At 41.6% G+C, this 27,262-nt stretch overlaps 1 protein-coding gene across 7 annotated transcripts in view; it reads right to left on the bottom strand.

The window, feature by feature from the left end:
• The window catches only part of Fam110b (family with sequence similarity 110 member B), a 211,383-nt gene that overhangs the window by 127,575 nt on the left and 56,546 nt on the right, over positions 1–27,262 (bottom strand). For 4 of the 7 annotated variants that reach the window (XR_004768310.1, XM_027398904.2, XM_027398901.2 and 1 more), the window contains one exon: positions 14,082–14,167. The exons of 1 other annotated variant lie outside the window; for it this stretch is intronic. The gene's annotated coding sequence lies outside the window, so the exon portion shown is untranslated. 2 more of the 7 variants (XM_035440026.1, XR_003481936.2) reach the window with 2 other exon arrangements.

Raw genomic sequence — 27,262 nt, forward strand, 5'->3', positions numbered from 1 at the left:
CATACTCCAGGTACAAGCCAGAAGGGTTTATAAAGTACTAAGGTGTTTCTATAGCAACCAGCTGCTTTGCAATAGTGAAATCTGTTCTCATAGTTCTTGTATCCCAGAGACCACACAGTGGGGAAAGAGATGCCTGAATTTTGGATTTTCAATCTTATAAAAATGTCAGTTGGGAAGCCGGCATTAGCATTTGAAAGTTGCCTAATCTTAAATGTGTCCCTATTCCTTGGTTTGCCTAAGACCATCAGGACATCAGCAATGCTTTCTTTGGGGTATTCTGGTGCTAAAGTGAGGCCCAAAATTCACCATAAATCATGCTATGACTTACAGATCATCTGACTGCAAACTTCTGTTGCTGAATCATGGAAAGGGGGGATGATGGGGCAAAGACTGGACCTTCACAACCCCACGTGTGCTGCAATGAATGACCATGGTCCCCCAGGAGATTCCTGTATGCTGAGGGTGAATGATTCATGGTCAATATCTTGTGGTGACTTGCACACCCTTCCATTCACACAAGGCAGGCGAGGCTATCCTTAGCTGGAAACAAAGGGAGACTGTCATATACCTCCTGAAGTGGGGAGGAGAAAGTCTTCATCGGGCATAGTTTTACAAAGAAATGGGTCCATTCTACTATGCTTCAAACAATTCCCACTGGGGACACACACAACAGCATACCTATGACACATGTTACTTTTTAGAGCAACACTGACATTTGGCCAGGGTATGATGAAATGATGAGTATGATTAGCAGATGGCCTCACTCAGAGGGGAAGTTAACTATGCCTGCAAAGACTTCTTCTTGAGAAGAAGACAGCACCACAGGGATAAGCCTGGCTCTAGTGTTCTGATGTGTCTGGAGGGGGCATAGTGAGGATTAATGAGAACATCTTGGAAATGTTTTACGAAGGATACATGTCATAATGATTGCTGTTATTTATCAGTATTACTAATATTAAAGCTTAGACAGTATCCATTCCATCCTCGGCTGTGTGTGTGTGGTGGGGGAAGGATGACACACATCTATCTTTACAAATGATAAAATGAAATTAATGAGGTGGCTCAAAGGAATGTTTGAAGAGAACAGACACCTTAAGCTTTGTTTAGAAAAAACTAGCAACCTGGAGGTGTGCTACCCAACTTTGTTGATGTATGAGAAGGATAGAAACCACATCATACATGTATAAAAGGCAAACTTTTCTACATGTGTCATAATGGCAAATCCTAGGTCTCTATCTCGTTGCCTCTGTTTCTCCCAGTGGTGGATCAATCTAAGCACCCTATGCATGCTTGGCTAACTCTAGCACTGAGTTGCATCTGGTCTTAGAAATTCTTCTAAAAGTTACCTTATGGTCTAGAGTAATCAAGAACTATCTAAACTATTCTAATAAATAACTCATTCTCTATAATATTTCTTAAAGCCTATATATAATAGACTAGGTATAATGTTTAGTTTTTCCCCAATGAATGTTGTCTTACTTAGGGTTTCTATCGCTGTGAAGCAACATCATGATCATGACAACTCTTATTTAAAACAAAAACAAAAACAAAAACATTGAATTGAGACTGGCTTACTGTTTCACAGGTTTGGTTCATTATCATCATGATGGGAAGCAAGGCAGCATGGATGTAGTAGGGTGCTGGAGAGGTAGCTGAGATTTCTACACCTTGATCCACAGGCAAAAGGAAGAGAACTGTTATAGTGGGTGTGGCTTGAGCATATATGAGACCTCAAAGCCTGCCTCAACAGTGACACACTTACTCCAGCAAGGACACAGTTACTGCAACAAGGCCACATCTCCTAATAGTGCCACTCACAATGGGCCAAGCTTTCAAACAAATGAGTCTATAGAGTCATGCCTATTTGAACCGCTACATTCAATCACCTAGGCCCCATAGATTTGTAGCCATATCATAATGCAAAATGCATTTAGTTCAACTTCAAAAGTCCCCATAACCTATCACAATCTCAACAATGTTTAAAGTCTAAAGTTCAAAGTCTCTTCTGAGATTCAAACAATTAACGATAACCCCCCTATAAAAATCAAAACAACAAAAAGATCACATACTTCCCACATAATGGGCCATGTATTACCATTCCAAAGTGGAGGAAAGGGATGATAGTGAGGAAATGTAGGACCAAAGCAAGACTGAAAACCAGACGGGGAAACTCCAAACCCTGCATCTCCATGTCTGATGCCAAAATGTTCTTCAGCATTCCAACTCCTTTCAGCTTTGTTGACTGCAATACACTATTTTCTCTTGGGCTGGTTACACTCCCTGATAGCAGCTTTCCTTGCCAGGTATCCTATGGTTTTGGAAACTCCAACATCTTGGGGTCTCCAATGCAATCCAGGCTTCACCTTCACAGCTTCATGCTTGTGTGGGGCTTCCACACAAGGACACCCCAGCTACATACTTGACCTTAGCTGGAACACGGCTTCCTCATTCATTTTTGCTTTTTGTTTTCAATGATTTTCTTCACTGCCTAAGCTTGATTGTCCTGAAACTGGACGTATAGTTCAGGCTGGCCACAAATTCAGAGATCTGCCAGCCTCTGCCTTCCCAGTGCTGGGATTAAAGATATGTACCACCACACCCAGTTCTAAACTTTTCTTTAATTCCTTTTCACAAGTTGGAAACTTAGCTGGGTAGGGATCTTGCCCTGAGGTCACTACTCCTTTTAATCCATTTCTTAATCAGTTTATCTCCTTGAACATAGGATATAGCACCATTCCATTTCCTGGTGACTCTTTTCTTCTTAAATTGTACATGTTGTATTTTTCCTTGTTCAGCTTGCTCCTTTTCATTATAAATCTTAGAGTTACCATTAATAACCACATAACAGAATCTACACAAGGGCATTTTGAGATTTCCTCTGCCAATTGAACTAATCCAAATCTCTTCACTTTAGCCTCAGATTCTTCAGACAAAGGCAAAAAGCCAGCCACATTCTTCACCAAACTATCTCAAGAACAATCTCAAGGCAACTGACATGGCCCATTAAGCAATGCTTAAAGCATTTCACTGTTTTCCTAACCCAAATCACCAAAGTACAAATTCCTCCAAACAAAACCATGTGTCAAGCTTATCACAACAATATCCCAGTCTCCAGTACCAACTTCTGTTTTAGTTAGGGTTACTATTGCTGTGAAAATATACCATGACAACCACATATCTTATAAAGAAAAACATTTAATTGGGTGGATTATCATCATGGTAGAAGGCAAGGTAGCATGGAGGCAGACAGGGTACTGGAGAGGTAGCTGAGAGTTCTACACTTTGATCCATAGGCAAGAGGTGTAGGTTGAGCACATATGAGACCTCAAAGCCTGCCTCCCCAGTGACACACTTCCTCCTACAAGGCAAAACCTATTCCAACAAGGCCATATCTCCTAAAGTGCCATTTACTATGAACCAAGCATTCACATACATAAGTCTATAGGGGCCATACCTATGCAAACCATCACAAGTGTCTTTTCAAAATGACATTAATTTGAGCCTTATTTTGTTTGTTGTCTATATATCATAGGAAATTGAATCCTAGAGCAAAATCATAGCCTCTAATATGAAAGAATGAAAAAGGAAAGAAACACCCTTCAGATACTCAGCAGAAGGTAATGCCTGTGAGTTCAGATTCCATTATAAATTGCCGTGGGAAGAAAGTCCACCAAAGCCCTCACAAATTTAGCTATAAAACTGAGTCAGTGAGACATGAAGACACTATTCCAGAAGCACAATGGAAGAAAGCAACCATCAAATAAAAACAGCCATCTACCTTTAGATCCCCAATGCAAACAACAAAGTTGAGAAAGAGCCCCAATTTCCTCAGTACTGTAGAAATAATAGCCTAGACACAGAAGGCCTTCAAGTGACTAAATACTTTATGATCCCTTTATACCAACATCTACCAACTCCAGTGGATGATGAAAGGAGGTGCCTATGATGGACAGGATTCAGACTCCATAGTAGATGTGAAATAAAAATCACTCAGCTATGAAGGTTTTCATTTCAGCTTCTCCTGTCCTTTGTTGGACCATTTGATTGTCATCCTAAAACTTCAGAGCCATACTGAGAGGTTTTACTGCTGCTAAGAGAATATTCATGGCACTGGTTTGTCATGCTGTCAGAGAAAGTATTCATGCACACAAGAGTATAAAACTGTTGTAAAGGCAAAACCACAATAGATTTACAATGGACCCTGGTTACAAGGCAGCTGATGAGCATCCAAAAGTCAGGGTTAGAAAATAAGGGGAATACAGGTAGCCTTTATAGTAAGAAAGTTGAATTCACACTTCAGAATTTCACTATGAAAGATGAACATTCTTGTCTAGAAATATTTTATTGGAGGCATTATAAACTAGATATATGACTCCAAATGTTATTTGGAACTGGGAATTTATCAAATTTGTCAAATAATGTCTATAGGTGTACTGGGGAGAAAGAAGATTATTTTTATATAGACTGGATGTACACATACATGCAATAAAGTGAGATTTAATGGAGAAACTAAATTATGATCATTCTTTAAACTTAATTAGGAAATGGATATAATCTGAGCATATTATATTGGGTTAAATTTTGACATAAAGTGTGCATTTCCTAAAATATATAAAATATCCTTAATTCAATTTTATCAGCATTTATTTGACATACCTCTGAGCCACTCAAGGTTTTAGGTACTGGGGACTAAGTACTAGGTATTAGAGAATGTTATCTCTGGACAAGTCATTTGACCTTACATTTTTGGAAAGTTACAAATTAATGTTATGAGCCAAATCATATTCTGCTCATAGCAACTGGCTCATGCCTGTATTAATTTCATTTTACCTTTGTGTTGGTTCTTAACAAGCTTAGGATGTTAACTTGGTGCTCAGTGAACTTCAAAAGTTTTTTTGTTGTTGTCCTTTTGTTTCTTCTGTAGAAGGTTTCTCTAGAACAGTAATTCTTAACCTGTAAATCCCAACCCCTTTGGGGGTCACATATCAGATATCCTGCATATCAGATATTTAAATTATGTCTAGTAATAGTAGCAAAATTAGTTATAACGCAGCAATGAAATGATTTTATGGTTGGTGGTCACCACAACATGAGGAAGTGTATTAAAGGGCCACAGTATTAGAAAGGTTGAGAACCACTGCTCTAGAACATAGATCACATGGAAAATCAGTATGTAAGACAGACTGATACAGAGCAGTTTGGGCTGGAGGAGCCCTGAATTTTACATTCAATCCCCTTACATTCCACTCTGGGAATCTGGGTCTTAAAAACAATAGTGGCATGTCATTTACCAGTTCTATTGATAAGCAGGTGCAGCTCTTGTTCCAGGTGTCTAGTTCTGGAACTGTGATGAACAGGAAAATAGATGGGCTTGCAGCTTAGGTTTTCTATTATGACCCATGCAACCCTAAAGGATACATTTCCCTGGGCTTCTACCACTTCATTTACAAAGAGGAGATGACAATTACCCATGCCTGCCACTTAAGACTCTTGAGTGAATGTGCTTTGTGAATGTATAAGCCCATGAACAAAGCACATTGCAGCAGCAGCTGGACTCCTGAAAGCTAGATGAACCCACCATAGACCTTGAGGACATGAGCATGGCCTCTCTGAGAACATATAACAAACATGCCTAAATTGGGACTGCTGATTTGCATATTGGCTTTTGTTTGTGTCCTGTCTTGGTACCCTATCAAAAAGGTCTGTCTGTTGATGGACACTTCCCACCTTGTTTGAGCATTGTTGCCACAGTACACCATGGTGGACTGTGGTAGAGAGGCTGTGTTTATCTCATGGTGACTGGGAAGCAAAGGAGAGAAAGGGAATGGACCCCATGCTAATGGCACTGCCCTCATAGTCTAGCCCCTTCACACTGGGCTCTTCTTCCTACAGGCTCCATCAGTACCCAGCCCATCACAGGCTGGGGAGCACACCTTCAATATGTGGGCCCTTAAAATCCAAACTAGAACATTTAATATCCAAACTATGGGAGTAGATATCTGCAACAACTTTCTTGGCTCAGAAAAACCTTCCTGAAATCTAATCTTACTAAACAACATGGGTTCCAAATCAGAAGAAAATGTTCACTTCCAGGAGTTGTAAAGCTGCTGACATCAGAAATCATCACTCCTTTGCTTCCTGACAAGGTGACTAAGAGGCACAGGTCTGCAACCAAACAAGGTGTGCTGAAACCTTAAATCTTGCCCCCTGATTACTCAGTATTGGTATTGTAAGAATTAAGTGAGCAAATACATATAACTAGCTCTTGACCATGTCTAGCCCCTGGGAACTGCCAATGGAGGCAAAGCAAAATAGAAACTCTAAAACTGTCCTTGTAATGCCTGGTAAGCCACTGCCACATGAAGCTGTTTGTCCATTTACATCCTATTCTCTATACTGGGAAACACAATACTGACATTTTCTCTTAAGGAATCCAACTCCACCAAGGCAAACAAGAGCTAAAGCCCAAAGGTGGCAGTTGTCAAGTATTTATTTCACCCACTGTGGCAGTGCCTCACAAGTTTGTGTTTCTTAAGTGCACAGTGGTCTTATTGACTTATGAGACCAAATGCCAATTCAAAGGTGACTTATCAGTTTGAACTATAACAACATGTGATTGCATTCTTGGTTGTCAACTTGATTACATCTGGAATTAACCAATACCCAAAACTGGCTGGGGATATGAGGGATTTTTTTTTTCTCAACTGGATCATTAGAAGTGGAGAGATCCATTTCTAATCTTCATCTTAGAGGTGGGAAGACACACCGTTAATCCTTATCTTTTGAGGTAGGAAGACAGTCTTTTAACTTTTAACCTGGCTCACATCTTCTGCTAAAGCCTATATAAAGGACATGGAGAAAGGAATCAAAATCTCTCTCTCTCTCTCTCTCTCTCTCTCTCTCTCTCTCTCTCTCTCTCTCTCTCTCTCTCTCTCTCTCTCTCTCCCCACTTCTCCCACCCTCACTAGCAAGTCGATTCCTCCTTCACTGGCACTAGAGCCCACTTTTTCTGGATTCCAGTATATACTGAAGACTAGCTGAGACATACAGCCTCATGGACTGAATAACCACTGGGTTCCTGGCAGCCACTGTTGATTAGCTGGATTATAGGCCACAACTCATTCTAATAAAGCCACCTTTGTGTGTGTGTGTGTGTGTGTGTGTGTGTGTGTGTGTGTGTGTGTGTGTGTGTGTGTATTAATCTGTAATTTCTGTTACTGTAGAAAATCCTGACTAATACAACACTCAGATAGTAGTTCAAAGCCAGGTTTCAACAGTCTTAAAAATAATAGTATCAACCAGATGCAAGTGTCAATCATCATAGAATACCCAGAAACACAACTGTGCATTTAAAATTAATAAGGCACACAGCTAACATGAATGTTAAGTATCATTCCAAGGGTACAATGGGAAACCCCAATAAGCTACAAATTTGGTTTGAAATGTCTTCAAGTGATCTCTTAATTTTCCCATTTGTTAAAGCAGATTTAAAGTGGCATACCCATAATCATTTTTCTGTATTGCACTTATCATCTCTTAATCAAATGCTTAATAACCAAAGGCTGCTAAAAATAAGAATGCTCTCAAAGGATCTAACTGAGGCAGGACACCTTGCCTGATACTCTTGTTGACTGCCCTTAAGAGCGTAAGTGATTACATTATGAAAATGACGCTGTTGTCAGATGAGGTAAACTGGAGTGGGTGCTACTGAATTTGAGTGGCCAGTGCCCAAGAACAGCCAGTAGGACAAACCACTGCTGGAAAACACAACAGCAGGTACATCACAGAGACATTGATTCTGGAGGGGGAGAAAAGCACACAGCCTTCAGATGGTTAATAGAAAAATATGTCAGGGATGTTCCTAGACAATTCCTCATACCTTCTAAAATCAGATGTACAGCCCCTTGGTCCAGAGTAAAACACATTTTTTTCTGAATTGCAAGATGATTGCAAAAGTCATATGTCAGTTTTTTAAGACTCTCATTGGCTAACTAAAAGGTGTCACTCTCTCTTCCTAAATAAAAACACATTTTTTGAATTAAAAAAATACACTATCAATTCTTGAACTAGAAGCAGGAAAAGAAGCCCTATCTATCTTTCCATCCCTGTTTTGATAGGTTCAGATCTCCATCTAACCCAGAGGTATAGCCAACACTGGACCCATGAAGCATGAGTTAACATACAACTGGGAGCCGAGAGGAGGTGTGAACACTGGGGAAGGCCATCCTTGAGCTTTGATGTGGGTACTTTTGAGATGGACCTCTCACAGTCTATATATAGAAGGCAGCTCTGGATCTTGGGCCAATCACTAATAATCCAGTATGAGTGGTGAGACCTTTCCATCTGAAGGAAACAGACAATTGAAGCTAAAAATCACAATTCTAGGAGAGCTGAATTCTGAACAAAAGTAATATTTGAATTCAGTTGAGTCTGCATTCCAAGCATCCCCTCATCTTCTCCCACTTTTCAGTACTGGAGATCAAACCCAGAGCCCTGCAAATAGTAGACAAGTGATATCCCCAGCCTTCCAAAGAGCATTTGTGACATTTGTGCTTTGATTGCTCCTTCATTTGACTTATTTAACGTTTAATCCCAAGTCCTAAAAATTGATTTTATTTTAAAATAAACTTGATTGTATGCATTTGGTATATACAACATGATGTTATAAGATACATATCATTACTAAAATGGTGACTGTCCCAGACCAAATAAAGGGATCCATCATCCTACAGTTACTAGTTTTTGTTTTCTTCCTGTGGGAAGGGCAGCTAAAACATACTTAATTAGCTAAATTCTTGGATGATATACTGCAATGAACTACAGCCCTCATAACTATACAATGATATTTGGTGTACAACCACCTATAGATAACACAAAGTTTCTGGATTTTTTTGTTGTTGTTTTTTGCCTTTTTTATCTCTGACTTCACTGTCCCCTTTCTTTCTGCACAAAGGGATTGGGTGACCAGGAAACCCTCCTTCACTGACATGTGAGCCCCAGATACTGGGTTTTACTCAAGCTGCTGCTGTCAGATTGAGGGAGGCAGTTGAGAAACACTGGCCTCTCTTTTCCTGTGTTAGTCCTAATGTCCCAGACACCTGAATACTCTTTACTGAGCCAGGTCCATAGATCAAGAGCTAAAACCAACTTGTTAATCATAATGTGTTTTTTATCTACCAGATGCTGCAGAAGAAATGAACTACAGTCAGATGCATCATGATAATGTCCTGTTATTCTCATACACTAACGGACTAGGCATGCACAATCTCTCAAGGTAGTACACAGGATGCTACCTTGAGCAGGTTCGAATGTAGGGCTAAGAAGCCTTTCCTAGTGGAGGGAAATATGAAGTGAGACTTTCCTCACAAAGAGGGCCTGACTCGGGTTCAGGTTCTACTTGTAGCTTTCTCTACTGTCAGGAGTCTCTATGATTTCCATAGGGAATGATGTTATTATCATCCACATTATACTTTCTACATTAGGTCCATGAAGATGCTATTCTAGCATGGCCACTTAAGAACTGCCAAATAAAGTTTCCATTCCAAGAATGGCTCCTGAGCTGCAAATGCAATCTGCTTCCATCCACTTCAACAGGATGGTATGTTAATAGGACACTGTGATGCTCAGGGATTCAAAAGTTGCCAGGACTTTTAGCCAAACCCGCAGGGTTAGAAGAAATTCATACATGCTTCCCTGCGTTCTCTGATGTGTTTGAGTCAATGTTTGTGGTCTTAATGGCAAATTTTGAAATGATCTTATTATATAATTTGAGATAAAGCATGAAAATGCTTAAAGGAAGTACTAATTTCAGCATTACTTATACACAGACAATGCTACAGCTAGAATTTGGGTTTCTAAAACCATGAGCTAAATAGACTCTCTCTACTCTTTAAGTAGCCTGTCTCAGGTACTCTGCTATAGGCAGAAAGATGACCAATAAGCATGTTTTATGTTAAGTTTTAAAGACAATTCTTGTATGATTTACAGATTTGCTAAATGGGTAGACATTCGTGGGTTCTGATAACACACAGGAACAAGTGTGCATGTGCTGATACTTGTACACACACACACACACACACACACACACAGAGAGAGAGAGAGAGAGAGAGAGAGAGAGAGAGAGAGAGAGAGAGAGAGAGAGCCAATCCTAAACTGCAGTGAGCCAGGCATACAGAGCATAGAAGAGTTAGAAACTGACTTGGGATAAGACTGGAGAAGTTAGGTAAGTGATGGCTCTATAACTTAAATTAATCAATACAAAGGTAACATTGTTGAAAAAGTTAGGAGCAGGAATATGAGACTACAAAAATTTCTGATTGGTAATTGGCAGGCTAAAGGTAGAAACAGGCACAGGGCTAAATCAGTAACAGCGTTTCTAGGAGGAAAGATGGTCACAGCACAGGCAGCCTAGGGGAGGGTCAGCAGGACCTGATGCCTGAAGGGATATCATGGAAGATCAGTCACCTACGAGGCTTCTTCTTTAAAGGCTTCACCACTGGCAGCCATAAGGAAAGTTGCCTGTCTGGTCAGGGTTGAAATGATAAAGTAGCTTTGAATGTGTCCTTCGGAGTTAGATCCATTGTCTTAGTTTCTTTATTGCTGTTCTGATAAAGTATCCTTCCAAAGCCACTTAAGGAGAAAGGATTTATTCTGCCTATCATAGTGGGGGAGTCAAGGGGCAGGGCATGAAGAAGCATGTCACACAGGATCTGCTGTCAAGAGCAGACAGCCATGCGTGCATGCTATTGCTTAGCTCCCCTTCTCTACTTTATATCCTCTAGTATCCCCTGCCTAGAGAAGGGTTTTCTCACATCAATTATCCTCATGAAGAAACTCTCTTTCAGGCATGCCCAGATGCCTACCTGCCAGGTGATTCTAGATTCTGGCAAGCTGACAATTAATACATTACCATTTCAAGACAGTGATGCCTGGAGAGTATAAAGACCAGGCATAGAAGCAGTAGTGTCTCCTCCGCTGACAAAGAGGAAATACTTTTGGGCTTTCTGCCACATCTTCAAAAATGGATTTCTTTATTTTTAAAGCAACTACTTTATTTTTAAAGAACTGAGTTTTTAACACATTTTCACCTTATGTTATCGAAGAGAAAGACCAGAGGGGGACTGGGGAGAAATTGGCTTTTGCACTTGTGTCTCCCTGTGCATTTCAGTACATAGAGCATTCTTCTACTACATACCTAGAAATGGCACTAGACACCCAGAGGTTTGGAAAAAATAAGCTTTGCATTGTTTTGGACCACAGCAGACACTGTATCTGCCCATTTTTTCTAATGTATATATGCTTACAGGCTCATCTCCCAGTTCTTAGCTTTATAGTCTCTTTCTTTCCTTTCTTGAATATATGGAATCATGCTAATATCAAACCAGATATTCCCATTTCTCTGTAACCTTTCCATTCTATTTTCTTCATTGCACAATTCCCACAACCAACGTTTCTGTTGTATGTATCACTCCTTTACTGTAGAGAAGTCAACTAACTGGTGTGAAGGTTAGAGAGGTCTGACATTAGAGCACTGGGTTTAATCACAAGGTTGCCCTTTGGTCTGAGGTTTGATCTCTTTGATCCCTGCTACAGTGTGAATTGGATGGTTGATGTTCTCCATAGGCCTGTGTGTCAAAGGCCTGATTCCCAGGGGATGATACTGCACAGTGACATGCCGGGTAGCAGGAAGTCAAGTCATTAGAGGAGTATACTTTAGGAGATGGTAGTAAGTCACCCTCTTCTTCCTCTTTTGCTTCTGAGTCATAAAGGGGCCATATTGCTTTGTCACATTACTACCAAATGACACTCTCACTTAAAAATAATGGATCTGCCAATCAGAGTCTGGAACCTCCAAGTTGTGAGCCAAAGTAAACCTTGTCTCTCTATATTATACTCCAGGCATCTTTTATATTGTTAAAAGGCTGGTGAACATAGCCCCTCCTCCCTCAACCTCACATGAAGATTCTAAGGCTTGCTTTTGGGGGCATGTATGAAGGACAGCTGCATATGAGTCACCTCCAGCACAGTGCTCATTTCCACACTGTGGGCTCAAATGCAGCCTGACCATCCTTTCTGTAGATTCCTGCAAAGGATCTAGTGACTACAATGACCATGATACTAATCACAATCTGTCTCTATGGAGATAACCCTGAATGACTGACATCGGTGTACACAAGGCAATAGAATTAGTGTTTTACTAGATTAACAAAAAAAAAAAGAGACTTGATTGGTCTTTTACTTGATTTTAAATGTATCAAATATCTTAATTGGTAACTTAGTAATTATAATCGATAGTTCTTGAACCTCACAAGAAATATATGCCAAGTCTTCAAAATGAGAGTTACATTTTCTATTTGGCAGGTCAATTTTCTTTTAAAGCACAGGCTATCTGTCATCTTGCTATCTCTTACAGAAGCCTCTCTAGAATAAACACCGAAAACCTAGCTGCTTTTCTAAGAGAATGCCCTATCTGTTCCCTCCTCTTAAAAGCTCTGGCTGGCCCGAAGGCACATGAGTCTCATTAGAGAAGCTGACTTGCCCTGGTTCCTGAGGAGATCTTGCTCAAGGTCAGCTGAGAGGGCCCAAGTGGTGCCCCACCTGACTGTGCTGGGGAACCTGAGCTCTGAGTCATGCTCTTGGAGAAGAGCTGCTCTGGGAAGAGAAAAGCCAGCGGTGCTGGTGTGAAAGGAAGCTGAGTCACCACTGGGAACACAGGGCTCTTTATGGAGGAAACTTTGAATCCAGAGAAAAAAGGGGGGTTGAGGAAAATGCACATGACTTTTGAGTGTGTACAAGTTCACGCCCAGTGACTTCTCAAGCATCTAGTAGGCATGATATGAAAGAATACCACCTACCACACACAAGGTTTTAAAAAGTTAACTTTTCAAGGAGAAACTGACTTTATCAGTTACTGAAATTTGATTAAGATAGCAAGAAATGAAAAACAAAGGGACCTTTAAGCATGCTTCCTGAAACTGCAACCTCATGAGGGCCTCTCGGTAACTGATGCCCTCAACTCTTTTAAAATGACTTAGGTCACATGCTCAGGGGTTCTCATGTTCTAGAAAAATTAAACTTAAAAAAAATGACAAAGAAAAGCCTATAAGATCATTTTATATCCTATTACTTTATGACTTCACCTCTCTAGTTTCTATGAACAGGGAATCATCTCAAACACCCAGTGTGTACTCTAAAACAATGTCATCCTAAATGCACTGTTGAAAACTGCTAGTGATGTGACTACATATGTACCCGTCACGCTGCCAACCCATACATAATGCAGGCACTTAGGTAAGAAAAAAGGTCAGTGAGGCTGAGATAAACAAGAAATCAGTAGCTTTGCATGCCATTTATGAGAACGCTGCAAAAGGTTATAAAGACAATTCTAAGTGATTTTTACACACTGACCTGACCCTATCGGAATTAACCAGAGGCAGGCTAAGTTCTGGTGCCTATAACACAGCTGATATGTGGAATCTTTCTAACCTTACACATACAGAATCTGTCTCAGTGGCTCCGATAAAATACCACACATTTATTTGGCCCGGGAAGGGAACTGACTGCTATCTTAGACAGCAAGAAGGGGCCAGGTCTGTGGTTTGGTTGACCTGTGGTATCTATCTGGTGCTCACTGTCCTGGTCCCTGGGCTGGAATTCTGGCTCTATCCTCACCACTCTGATTCTCACGATGATCATCAGCAAAGCTGTCCACATCAGCTCTCGGGATCCACCTCATCATCTCATGCCTGATCTCAGACAGTCTACTCATTCAGGAGCAGAGATGTTCACTTTATATGCTGTCTCCAAATCTAGGCACATAAACGGAGTCTTTTAAATACCTGGGAGGTGAGTGGAAAGTACCATTGTACATATCAACTGTAATTATTAGCACATATGCGGCAAAGATATGAAAAACCTTGGTGGTGGTACCTTGGTCCTGGTGGGGCTTATCTGTTTATTTAGAAGCTGAGAGCAAAATACTTGAAACCTCAGGCTCTTTGTCTTAATAGAATAATGACACAGGTCTCAGAGACAATCAATATCTGCTTCTTAGAATGGATCAAAGCAAAGCCATCACTTACCGAAAAGGCAATGAGTATTTTATGGAATGCAGGCGAAGCCAAGGAAAGCCTTCCTTGCTTAAAGTGCTCTCCGAAGCAGGAAATATCTGCAAACACAGGAAGAGAAGGCTACTGGTATTTTTATTTGGCAAAAATAGGGAGATTATTCAATGTATTTAACATCATAAAATAGTAATTCCATTAAAAATTAGTCAATATGTGTTTAAATACTAGATAGCAGACATGTAAGTAACACAAATGCATTCATTTTGTGTATTTTATTTATAGGACACCTCTACTCTTCAACTCCTGCTTTTATTTTGTTCTTAGAAGAGAGTTAACCACAATAACAATTTCAAGCCACAAGAACCATGTAAAGTGAGGTTAGAGAAATCACATGAGCATAACCTCAGGGCTGGCTGGGTCTCCCCATCCACAGAGCAGGAGACCCAGGCCCACTCCAGGGAGAGCCTGGGTAAGAACTGATCAGCAGCCTGTAGCAGAGATCCTGGTTGCCACAGTACTTCCATGCTACAAGTAATTTGTTCATTTTCTCATGCACTTACTAAATCATTCATCAGTCACTGGTTGAACATTTTCCAGGAGGCAAGTACTGTTTAAGGCTCTGGGCATTTAAGACTAAAATCTGATTTCTTGGAATTTACAACCCAGAGAGGAGTGACCAGGGAAGAAAGACAAAATAAAACAATAGATACTATCTCAGAACATCCTGCTGAGATGCATCCACTAATTAAAGCCTTATGGGAAGATGCTGGAAGACCTGGGGAAGCAAGTTCTAAGCAGAGGTAAAAGCTAAGGAAGGTCCTGAGGCCACCTAGCTGTGCAAGAAATCCAAAGGGCCAAAGGTGAGCGGATGTGAGGCAGGTGCACATGAGTGCCCAGTGTGTACGTGACACCGACAAGAAGTCGAAGAAAGGCAGAACCTTGGAGAATATTAACTTAGAAGATAGGCTGGGCAGGAGCAATCAGACACACCAGGCCTAAGATGAGAATAGCTTCCAGGGTCACCACGCCAGGGTGCTGCTGTCTGCCCAGGCCAGTGGAAACAAGGGGCAGTATTGTAGACTCAGCCTGTTGGGAAGCAGAGGCTGCTACCTCCATGGTTCCAAAAAAGCATAAAAGCTGGTTCGGGGAGGCTGGGGCAGGGGGTTGGTGCTAGAGGTTCCTTAACTGAAGGCCACAGGAAAGGTAAACAGGGTACCCATTCCATGTAGAGATTTTACACATAGTAAGATGTAGCAAAAATCCTTGGCCTTTAAAGAGATCCTCCCTTACCAATTCACCAAGACTTAAAGGATATCTAAATTTAAAGTACATGGCATTTTCAGAAATTATTTTCTACGTACGCCGGAAAAGCAGATGCCTTAGTCATGGCAAGGTGCAACGAGTGCTATAGTCCAAGGCCTGGTTTTACAAGCTTGTCATTACTAAGTATCTAGAAACTAAATTCCAAATTAAGAGTCTTTGGCACCCAAAAGCAGAAAGAGTATTTTATGGCAGTGTGAACACATCCAAAATTAATCACTGAATTATTCAGGATACAACAGTCATAAAAGTGTTTGGTGATTCTTCCTAGGTAAATTTCAAATTAGTGATACATCCTTAAAAATTTCAAGTCTACTGTGATGCAGACATATTAACAATGACGTTTTTGTTTTTTGTTTTTTGTTTTTCCAGGCAGCAATCACATATGAGTTCTGAGACAACCGAGGCAGAGAGTAACTGATAGTTTACATTTCTTATGTATCTAAAATAAGACACGATGATACTTCAAACCACACAGAGATCTGAGGCCACACACATGCCTTACTGGCATGAGTAGCACATGTGTGGAGAACACTAGGGAACATAGGTAGGCAGCATCTCTTCTGATTGCAAGCCCTTCTTGCCTTCTTCCTAAGGACCTGGTCCCTTACACTGGTATCACCAAATGCAAAGCCCAGGTGTGCTCTCATGCTCCCACTAGTAGTTACTTAAGGCCTGTTCCTCAGAAAACACTTCTTGCAGAAAGGACTAGTATTTTCATCTTTGTCAAAAAAACAAAAAACAAAATAAAAAACAAAACAAAACAAAACAAAAAAACAGTTAACAGAGTCTACCTCATGGTAAAAACCACAGAGTAAAATAATGAAAGAGGAATAAATCTATTAAAAATTTATTTTTTCAGATCCAGGGAACTTCAAAACTGAACTGGTCATCATCTGCAAATGACATCTCTCCCCATTCTTTTGGAATCACAGGTACCCAAGGGGCCAGTCACAAGCTCCCGACAGCCCTGCCTTGGAGTCCTGTGTCCAGCAGCCTACAATTCCCTTTGCTCTATTTTTGACAATTATTTTTTCAGAACCTGTTGAGTCCTGCTGTTTTGAAGTGTATCATAGTCTATGCTTTCTACATTCAGACTGGTTCCTATGTGTGTCATTGTAAGCCTCCAGAAGAGAGACAAAGTGTCAAATACTGAAAATGCTTTATCTGTTTTTGGTTTTGAGATACTAGGAATTGGACCCAGTGTCTCCTGCATAATAGCCAAGCACTCTACCAACTAAACTATGTCCCCAACCCCCGGAAATGTTTTCTTTCTTTCTTTCTTTCTTTCTTTCTTTCTTTCTTTCTTTCTTTCTTTCTTTCTTTTTCTGAGACAGGGTTTCTCTGTGTAACAGCCTTGCTGTCCTGGAACTCTCTTTGTAGACCAGACTGGCCTCGATCTCACTGAGATCTGCCTGCCTCTGCCTCTCAAGTGCTGGGATTAAAGGTGTGCACCACCACTGCCCAGCTGCTTTAATTCTTAAAATAGTATATTTCATACTCACACTGATAAACTTATTTTTGATTTGTCAGAATTAGTACTTTTCTTTCAATGACCTAGAATGAGAAGGAGAATGAACAAAATTTTACTGTGTCCAAAAAATCCATTTTTCTTTTTCTTTTCTCAGGATAGATTCTCCATAATGTATTAAGAACAAAAAGAGTTAAGTGATAAATTTGAAGATAAAAGTGCACATTGGGTTACTTTGCAAAAACATGAAGTTCTTTTAGTTTACTATTAATGTAGCCAGAATATGTTATTTGGCATCATTGGCCATCAGCAGGCAATAGTGATGTCCCTTCAATGCACAATGAACACATCATCCTTAAGGATGTAAGAAGTTGCTTCAGACATGGTGATTCCTGAAGAGCCAGCCTCAGCCCCTGAGAACAGACACCACTTTCTAGCTTTTCCGGTAGCATACAGCACTTGGGTGCAGCTCTCAGAAGGTGCCCTGTTCAGTTTTACAGGTGGAGAGTGCTTTGGCAGTAAATAAGGAAAAGACAACAGCAATCTATTTTTAAGGCAAACTCCTTAGCAAGGTACGGAGTATTCTAGGAGACTAAGAGCTTGGAAGGAAGGAGTTAGATCACATGATCCCAACCCTGAAAATAAATAATAGTTGCACATACCCAAAGATATCTGAGAATATTACAGAACTGCATCAGCAGTGCTTCCCTCCCCAGACAAGTGGCCAAGCCTAAGTTTTAAAAGGCAGCAAGGTTCTGTGTATGTCTGCAATAGAGTAATGTCAGGCCAAGAATGATGAGACAGAAGGGATATATAGATCTCCGAAGAAAACCCAAACCCTCCCGCCTAAAGCTGCCCTCTCTGAAACAGCCGGAGTGTACCAGGGTGGGCACTGCCCACATGAGATTGATGGTGCTTACACCAGGAGTAGAATGGCTGTGCGTTTGTTTCAACACCCAGAGTTGCTCAAGGCTGAAAACATTCCCCCCACTGCCTCAAGGCACAGAGACACAGTATAGCACTGCTTAAAGGCCATCAAACTCCACACAGTATAGCACTGCTTAAAGGCCATCAAACTCCATCATTCCAGTACCATCCAACGAACTTCCACAATGCTCCTACTTTCCTCTTGGAACTGCTAACCTAAATGCTGACAATGGATAATTTATTCTCTCTCAAACAGATCTGGGAGTGATGTATAGTTAGGAACCTGAATTGTTCCGCTACCTAAGACAACAGACTGACCCGCTTGAAGCAGGACACAGAACTGGGTGAGGGCAGTTATTTGCACAGACTATGTAAATTGCAACCTAGGCTTTTGGGGAGCAGGAAACAATCCCTGACAGTTGTCAGAACCTGCCTGATTCTCTGTCGATAGCAGACGCATGGTGGCAGCTGGCCAGCCCTGTGACTGGTGACTCAGGACAAGTTTCTGTAGAGTCTGTGGTCTGTTACGAAAGGACATCAGTTTCCAAGTTTAAGGACTCCAACGGAAGCAGGAGCTCTGAACCCACCACAAAGCTGCTGGTTTTGAGGATTTTGGGAGCCTCGGGCTTGCTAACTCTTTTGTCCTTCATAGTAGGCTACCTCCATTACAGAATTTAAGATTCTTTACTGCCTTGTCTGGAAAATAAACCACACAATCCTTAGTAGAAACAAATACGTTAGGCAGCAACCAGAGCGTGAGAACCCATCTCCCTACTGTGACATTTCAGCTGCAAGAGTGGCATCTTTTAAACAAAGCCAAGAGTCAGTAGTTGCTCAGGCGTGGCTGATAAACACCTATATGTGCCTATCTCTCAGAATGGGATCTGCTAATCCACCCTGTACTAAAGAAGCTTCATTAAAACTACAAAAGGTAACACAAAGAAAGCTATCCAAAATGAAGGCTGTGCACATCTGTAAAGAAACAATAGCACATTACTTCTCCAGCTAAGAGCCAGATAACAAGTCAGGAGCCTACTACCTTCTACTAATTTAAGTATGATCAGCTATATTCTCCTTAATTTTTAATTATTCAGGAGTCATGACTCAAAGTGAAGGCAACAGTCCAGACACACACCAACAAAGACACCTGGCTGGAAGCAACATCAGCTTCCCAAACAGAAGAGAACCAATAAGATCACTCCCAAGCACAGGCACCCTTGCATTCAGGTGAAAACAATGCTGCTTCCAGCACAGAGGGGCTGGTTACCAGGCAAGCAGTCTGCAAGACTGTGTGTTAGGACAGAACACAGGGGTACACACAGAGTCAACAAAGCAAGAGCAAATGAGACAGATGACACTATGAGCACGCTTCATTTCATGCATGATTGTGTTTCTCATAAGAGAGAAAGACTCAAGTAATTACCGTGAACTGAGACTCCTTCACTGACCTCCCCCTGCAGCTAGCTGCAAGGTCCTTATCCACCGAGTCTTTGCAACAAAGAACACCTGCTCTGTCGGGTCGTACTCCTTCTTTAATATAACCCACCAAACACCTTGCCTATGCTCTGCAAGAACACAGCACAGTGCTTCTGTATCTACATCCCTAATGCAGCATAAAGATTACTGTGGAAACCTATCGAACGGGTGAGCAGCAACGCCAGCCAATGAGGATGAGGCACATGCAGAGTCCAGCACATGCTCTCTGAGGCACAGGCTGTCACCAGCACTGAGCAGGCTGCTAATCTAATTATAGCTAGTTTGCTAGCACAGGAGCTACTGGAGCAAGGCACAGGAACAAATTAAATTTTAATAAATTAAACCTCACAGACACAATCATCTTGATTTTCTGTCATTTTTAAGGATTAATGTATCACCTCCTAAACCATAAGTGATTTTTAAAGTGCATTCTTATTTTCCCCCAATCTAGACAAACAAAGTGTTTAGATCAATACATAGTGCTACCTGCTGACTTATACTCAGACTCCAGCACTGAAGATCAGTCATCAATTTGGAGGCACAGACATATTAGTGAGAGAGCTAGAAATTCACGTCTCCCTTTATTTACCGTGGTTAGTAATTTGCCACTAATTGTTAAAAGCGTTAATCAATTTCTCCTCAATATATTTTAAATGCCATTCAAATTCCCAACCATGGTGGAAAAATGTCAATTAAGGTGTCAAAGATCATCATCTTGACTATAATGATTAATAATTCACAGTTCAAAGAGAGAAAGTGATCTTAAGTCACTGTAAAAGAAACAAACTAGATAAATTTACCTATCACACAATTTCATTGGAGTCAAATCCTATGAGAGGCAGCCTGGCACAGGGCAAAAAGCATGGCCTATAACACAACAGCAGGCTCCCTGGGCTTAAGTTCTAGATCTTCCATTTGCAGGCTGTATGATCTTTGGCAAGTATGTTGATGTCTCTGTGTCTGAGACATATTACAAGGAGTCAACTCGAAAGATTATTACCAGTGAGTTCTAAGCACTTAGCACATGAGGTCAAAATTAAGCAATCCTTTTATGGATCTATTTAGTCTGCCTGCCTTCCTTCCTTTCTCCCCCCTTTCCTACTTCCCTTCCCTGTATCAAGCCCCTAAACTCTTTACCATTGTCCAGCAATAAACGGCAATAATGCTAAGGCAGGCCTAAGTGACCACACAGAGCTCTCACAGGCACTCACTGGAATTAGAATCATTCTGCTACTCTTGTGTTGATATGGAGCATTCTTGGTTGTGTATAAAGGAACTAAAAGGGAATTTTTAGGTAAAATGTAACTGAATTTCATTTACGATTTATAGTACAGATTATAAGATACACATTTCAGAAGTATTTGGATTTGTAATGAGAAACTGAACTTTAGATGACAAATTTACATGAAGAAGGGGAAGAAAGAACGCAGCTAGCAAATGCAGTGTTAGCCCTGAGACTCACCCACCCATGCTTTCCCTGAGCATGGGTTTCCTTCTTCCAGACAGGTTCCTGACAGCTAAGCAGGTCTGCTCACCTTTAATTCCTGGACAACAGTATGTTCTACAAAGTCACCTTCCACTCCAAGGATGCAGTGAAAATCTCTACCGTCACACATTTCATTCTTTTGATTTTCAGTGAAAACTGTTACAAAAAGCTATCTTGGTCCACACGTTGCAATTTGCTCAGATATTCCTGAGAAACTGTTGAGAGCAACAGTAAACAAATACTGACCAAGAACACACAACTCTTTGGCAAAACAAACCAGTACAGGGAAAGGCTTCACCCATGCACCGCCAGGGAAAGCACAGACACTCAGGTTCCATATATTCACTCATGAGTGAGACTCAGCCAGGAATGCTGATATCCACAAGATGGAACTACAGGATGGAGAGAAGTGTGCCAAAGAAAGTAGCTGCTGTATGTGCTATGGGGAGGCATCACCATGAGAAATGATCAGACCCCATCACAGCTCAGACTCTATCACAGCCATCACTGGGCGAACTCTATCATGGCCATCACTGGGCAAACTCCAGAAGGGGCCAGGCTGGTGCCCTGGTCTCAAGCACAGCTCCTCACAGGCTGTGAGATACAGACTAGTAGCACATGTAAGAATCTATCTAGGAACTATCTAACAGCTTCTGCCTTCCTCTTCAGTTAACAGACTGCCCACTCAAAGCAGGCACTAAAGAGCTGTTTGATTAATTTGTTCCACGCTTATTTTGTTGAAGACTTTAAACAGTTCCAAGGAAAGGAAACAACTGTCCTTTCTTGGATCTTAACCTCCAACACATTCAGAATGGATATTTGTTTGAATCAGCCCAACAATTCATCAGTATTCTTTCATATGGCCACTCTGTGAGGGGAGCTGAGTTAATCTATAATCTACACACACACACACACACACACACACACACACACACACACACACACACACACAGAGAGAGAGAGAGAGAGAGAGAGAGAGAGAGAGAGAGAGAGAAGAGAGAGAGAGATGGAGAGAGGGAGGGAGGGAGGGAGGGGGATAAGCACTTGTCTGTGAATTTGAGTCAATTCATCCTCCATTTTGATACAGCATTCATTCACTGGGATTCCTTTCAAGCACCTATAATACTATAGGGTTTGAGGAATTTCCACCCAATGGATGAGGGAGATGGTCTTTGGATGACTAATGAATGAGTGAGCACTAGGACCCAGTAAACTGCAGTGTAGTGCAGGAGACTGAAGGAACCTGTACTGGGGACCATATCTCTGCTGACTAGGGGTGACCCCAAGGCAGTGGGAGGCTACAGAGGTTGCATGGTGCAGCAGAAAAAGAACCAAGAACAAACTGATGTGAGAAGAGTGAGTGGCTGAAGCCCTCGGGACGTATGGACGATAGGTTGATTCACTCTTGTAGATATTCCCTGCCTAATACTCCCAGGATCCTTGTCCTGTTTTTGTTGTTGTCTGCTTCTTCGACTTGACACAAGCTAGAGTTAACTGAAAAGAGGGAGCCACAATTGAAAAAAATTCATCCATAAGATTGGCCTGTAGGGAAGTTTGTGGAGTATTTTCTTAAGTAGTGTTTTATTCAGGAGGGCCCAGCCTTCTGTAGATGGTGCCACTCCTGGAGCGGTGGTGGCCAGGCAGCGTGAGGAAACCATGAAGAGCAAGCTAGTAAGCAGTGATCTCTGCAGCTCCTTCTCCAGTTTCTACCTACCTATCCTGCCTTGCCTTCCTTCAATGGACTGTGGTCCAGTATAAGTAAAAAAAGTAAGGCAAATTAATCCTTTCTTCCCCAAGTTGCTTTGGTCATGGTGTTTTAGTGCAGCAAAAGAAACCCTGACTGTGGAAATCCTCTAGCACAGATCACTGAGCTCCCCATGTGGCACAGAGTGGGAGATGGCATATCCCCCACTGTTGCCTTGGTGTGGGGCAGCAGCCAGCATGGAGTCCCAGGCTCACCCAGTTGTACCACTTTCCTCAAGTTCTGTTTTGGTTCTACAAACTTGGAGAATGAGGACTAGAAAGCAAGTGGCTTGATTTTTTAAGACTTTCCAGACAATTCCATTAGTTTTCAACCCTGGGAAAAATGTTAAGACTTACACTTAAGAACACTTTTGGTTAAAAGCCAGGGTTCTCAGTTCATGTTGATTTGGAATGTTCTTGTTCTCCCCAGCTAGGAAACTTCCCCAAATGGTGCCAGATGAATATTTTCCTTATCACTTCCATTGCAGTTAGGAGAACACGGGCTCAGGCTGGTTTAGACTGTGCTCTGACTCCAGATTCTACTTGTTCCCACATGGCCCCTCTCTTCACTAATACATTTATTCCTTAGGAGAGAGGTTTGAGGATTTATTCTAGGGCCTCTTCCAGTATGCTGGACAACTGCTGCACCCACAGGCACAATAATCATAGAGTACTAGATAACCTACCATAGAATCCTAATAATTATTTGTAATAATCTAGTAATAATAAGACATTATAGTTATTTTAAAAATTAGTATTTACTACGCGCCATAAAAGGTAGTAGGTGTCATACATTGTCACTCTGTCCTTAAGACACAGAATGCTTTGGATGCTCGCAGCATCTTCATTTAACTTCTGTGTGTCTAAAAGGATCTAGAACTGGGCAGCTAATATAGTGACCTTGAGAAATTTCTAGATGGGCAAATGTCTGAGCAGTGTGTGCACACTGTAATCCTAGCACTTGAGAGGCAGAGGCAAGACATTGCAAGTTTGAGGCCATTATGGACAACAAAGAGAGGTCAAGGTCAGTCTCATATACAGAACAAAATTCTTTCAAAAAGGAACCAATTAAACAAACAAACAAAACACTCACAAATTTTACGTGGGTTTGATGTGTCTCAGTTCCATGAAGGCTCCTGATTTTAGCCCTGTGCAGATTCAGCACCAACCTGCTTTTAATGCATCTCTGAATGTCTTATTCACCATTGAGGCATGAGTAATGCACACTGCTCCTTTAAGAGGATACTTCATGGGAGCTTTTGGGGCCTGCATACTCACATATTCACATAGGGTGTTTGAAGATTAGACTTCAATCAAAACAAGTCTATAATGACAGAACATCATTTTTTAATTTGTATGAGGACTTCCCAAAAGCTTTAGGGACTAGCAAAGCCAAAAGATCACTATCTGAAAAGGGCCATATAAAGAATTTCAAAGTTATACACTAAGTGCTTTAGGAGACATTGTACTGCTAGACTACAGTAGTATCGTTATGTATATCCCTGATTTCTTTTCTAGTTAATAACTTTACAGGTTGCCTAACTTCTGGCTCATGACAAAATGAAAACATCCATGGCAATTGATACAATACTGCTGGAAAAATAATGTCTAGAATTATATAATATAAATATCTTTCCCCTAGCCCCTCAACAGAACTGCTATGCTGTAAAGAATTTGATGTGTCTTGAAGTTCTAAAGCACATCCTTTTTTGAGTTAAATCCCAGCCCTGCCATGGGCACGGATGTGCACCTATCCACTGGAGCATGTAGTGGGAATTTGTTTCTGCCAGTAGTTTCAGAGTCTTAGGGCGTAGCTTCAGTGTGGGGGCATGATCCCTTATAAGGAAGAGGAAAGATGAGCACTCACACACTGAAAGGTAAAGCACCACAGTGGTCTTCTGCCCTTGGAGGCCAATGGTGCTGCGATACAGGATGATGGTCAGGTCTCAGACCATCACAGAGAGAGAGAGAGAGAGAGAGAGAGAGAGAGAGAGAGAGAGAGACACAGAGAGAGACAGAGAGAGACAGAGAGAGACCTTATAAGGTATCACAATTACACACCAAAGCTAAGCCCTAAGACTCTGAAACTATTCTATTGGTGGAAAGGAATTCCCACTATAGCAGGTTGTGACTCACCAGTGGCTATATCACTAAAGATGACTCCCTCTCCCACAGCAGCTCTGGGGCTGTTAACATCTTGGGGAGAGATCAGGGACACACAACCACCTCCTCCACCCATGACTGAACACTGGAGGCCCCAGTCGTGTGCAGGCTCTGTGTGGGTAACCACATGTGCTGAGTTCATGAGTGCAGTGGCTACACATTTCATGGCCCTCCCATCCAGCTTACATTATCCCTACCCCCTCTTCCACTAGGACAGCAATTTTACCAACATTCTAGTACGTACATGTATCTCTACGAATGTCTTAGTTAGGGTTTTTATTACTGTGAAGAGATACCATGACCAAGGCAACTCTCATGAAGTAACAGTTAATTGTGGGGGAGGGCCACTTTATAGTTTCTGAGGTTCAGTCCATTATCATCATGGCAGGGATCATGGTGGTGTGCAGGCAGACGTGCTGCTGGAGCTGAGAGTGCTACATCATGACTCAGAGGCAACAAACAGGAAGTCGACCCACTGTCATACTGAGTAAAGCTTGAAAAAAGAGATCTCAAAGCCTGCTCCCACAGGGACACACTTCCTCCAACACGGCCACACCTCTTAATAGTGCCACTTCCTTTGGGGGCCATTTTCTTTCAAACTGCCACAATGAATGTATACATAAAGGTCTGGCAAAAATGCAGCCTGTGAGTAGCTCTCATATCTATGTAGTAGCAATGATGGATGTGTCTGAATTGTTTCATTTTGTACTACATTATTAACAACATTAAGCATAAATGATTTATAAAATGGTAACCTCCCATTCAGAACCAATAAAACTATAGAAGGCAGCTTTGAGAATGAATAAATACAGACCCTTCTGCATGCCAAGCCTGAGCTCTAGCACTGCACTATACCAATGTCCCCTAGGTGGCAGGTCCTGTAGGCCCTGTGCCACCTCAGGCTGGTGATGAGGCTTGCTTTGATGGTCTTATCTGGCCCATCACCAGTCTACAAGTGGAGGGTGGCTTTTCTAAACAATTTGCAAGGACGACTTTAGGAACAGGACTTTAGGAACAGGAACCATTCCCAACTATCAGTCCAACAACCAGGCTGGGAACCAGACACTTGGCTCACAATGGCCTGCTGGCACTGGTGCAGTGCTCTCTGTTACTTCATCACTTAGCTTTCTACATACCCTCTCCTTTTACCTACAGAGATCTGCATACACTTGGATCATAGAGCCCACATTAAGTGTCAGGAGAATCCAACAAGTCTAAGTGACAGGGAAATGGAAAAGAATTTATTTGCATATAAAGTTAGAAATATTAGCATGAGCCAAGCTGGACAGGAACCTTGGTGAGCCACTGGGGCTTTACGGTTTATTACTAGTGTCCTAGGAATTGAATGTAGAATGATGGAAAGAAAGCCAATGGCATTACTGTGTTAGCTTACACTGACTACATTTTTACTTCCACAGTTTTGAAAACTGTGAATCATAGCTCAGTAACATTAGCAGATAATAGTTCTCTGTGTCTCAAATATCATAAAGCTATTTCATTTATGCATGCTTTATGGTTAATTTCACTGCTCCTATGAATCTTTTTAAGTTCTACAAAAGAAATAATGAGAAAATGGGACTTCCTTAACAGAAATTTTCCTTTAATCAAATCGAGCTGTGTTCCATCTATCTGGTCATCTTAGTCAGCATTACTAATGCTGTGATAAAACACCATGACCAAGAGCAACTACGGGAGGAAAAGGTTTATTTCTCTCACAGTTCTATATAACAACTCATCACCAAAAGTAGTAAGGGTTGGAACTCACACAGGGCAGGAACCTGGAGGCAGGAGCTGATGTGAAAACCATGGAGGGTTACAGCTTACTGGCTTTCTCATCATGGCTTGCTCAGCCTGCTTTCTTATAGAACCTAGGACCACCAGCCTAGGGATGGCACCACCCAGAATGGGCTGGGCCCTTCCACATCAATCACCAATTAAGAAAATGTCCTAAAGGCTTGCCTACAGCCTAATCTTATGAAGGCATTTTCTCAACTGAGGTTCCCTCCTCTCAGATGCCTCTAGTTTGTGTCAAGTTAACATAAAACTAGCCAGGCTTAATCCCAGCACTTGGGAGGCAGAGGCAAGTGGATCTCTGAGACTTCGAAACCAACTGGGTCTACAAGAGCTAGTTCCAGGACAAGCTCCAAAGCTATACAGGGAAACCCTGCCTCAAACAAACAAACAAACAAACACAACCCCCCAAACACCAAGAAGAACAAAAAACAAATAAACAAAAATTACCCAGTACAATGGATAAATATGTAATTACCTATAAAGCCAAAACAGTTTTTTTTTTTTCTACTGAAAATTACCACCGACAGTTAACTTCAGAATGCTGTGTTTCTCATGAACTATATCTGGGTCCCCTATGTCTCCCCTGTTTATACAAAATAATACAGGTCCTGTTCCAAGTTCCTTTTTTTTTAATTCTTTAATTACTACTCATATTTACATACCCATCCCCCCATTCTCTTGCCCTCCCATCCTCCCATGTTCCCTACCAACTCCCCCAACCCACCCCCCAACTCCTCCCCAGGGATAGTGAGGCCCTCCACGGGGGACCTTCAAAGTCCCTCATATCATTTGGGGGAGGGCTTAGGCCCTCTTTGC

Source organism: Cricetulus griseus, chromosome 2, assembly GCF_003668045.3.
Source record: "Cricetulus griseus strain 17A/GY chromosome 2, alternate assembly CriGri-PICRH-1.0, whole genome shotgun sequence".
Classification (NCBI taxonomy): Eukaryota; Metazoa; Chordata; class Mammalia; order Rodentia; family Cricetidae; genus Cricetulus; species Cricetulus griseus.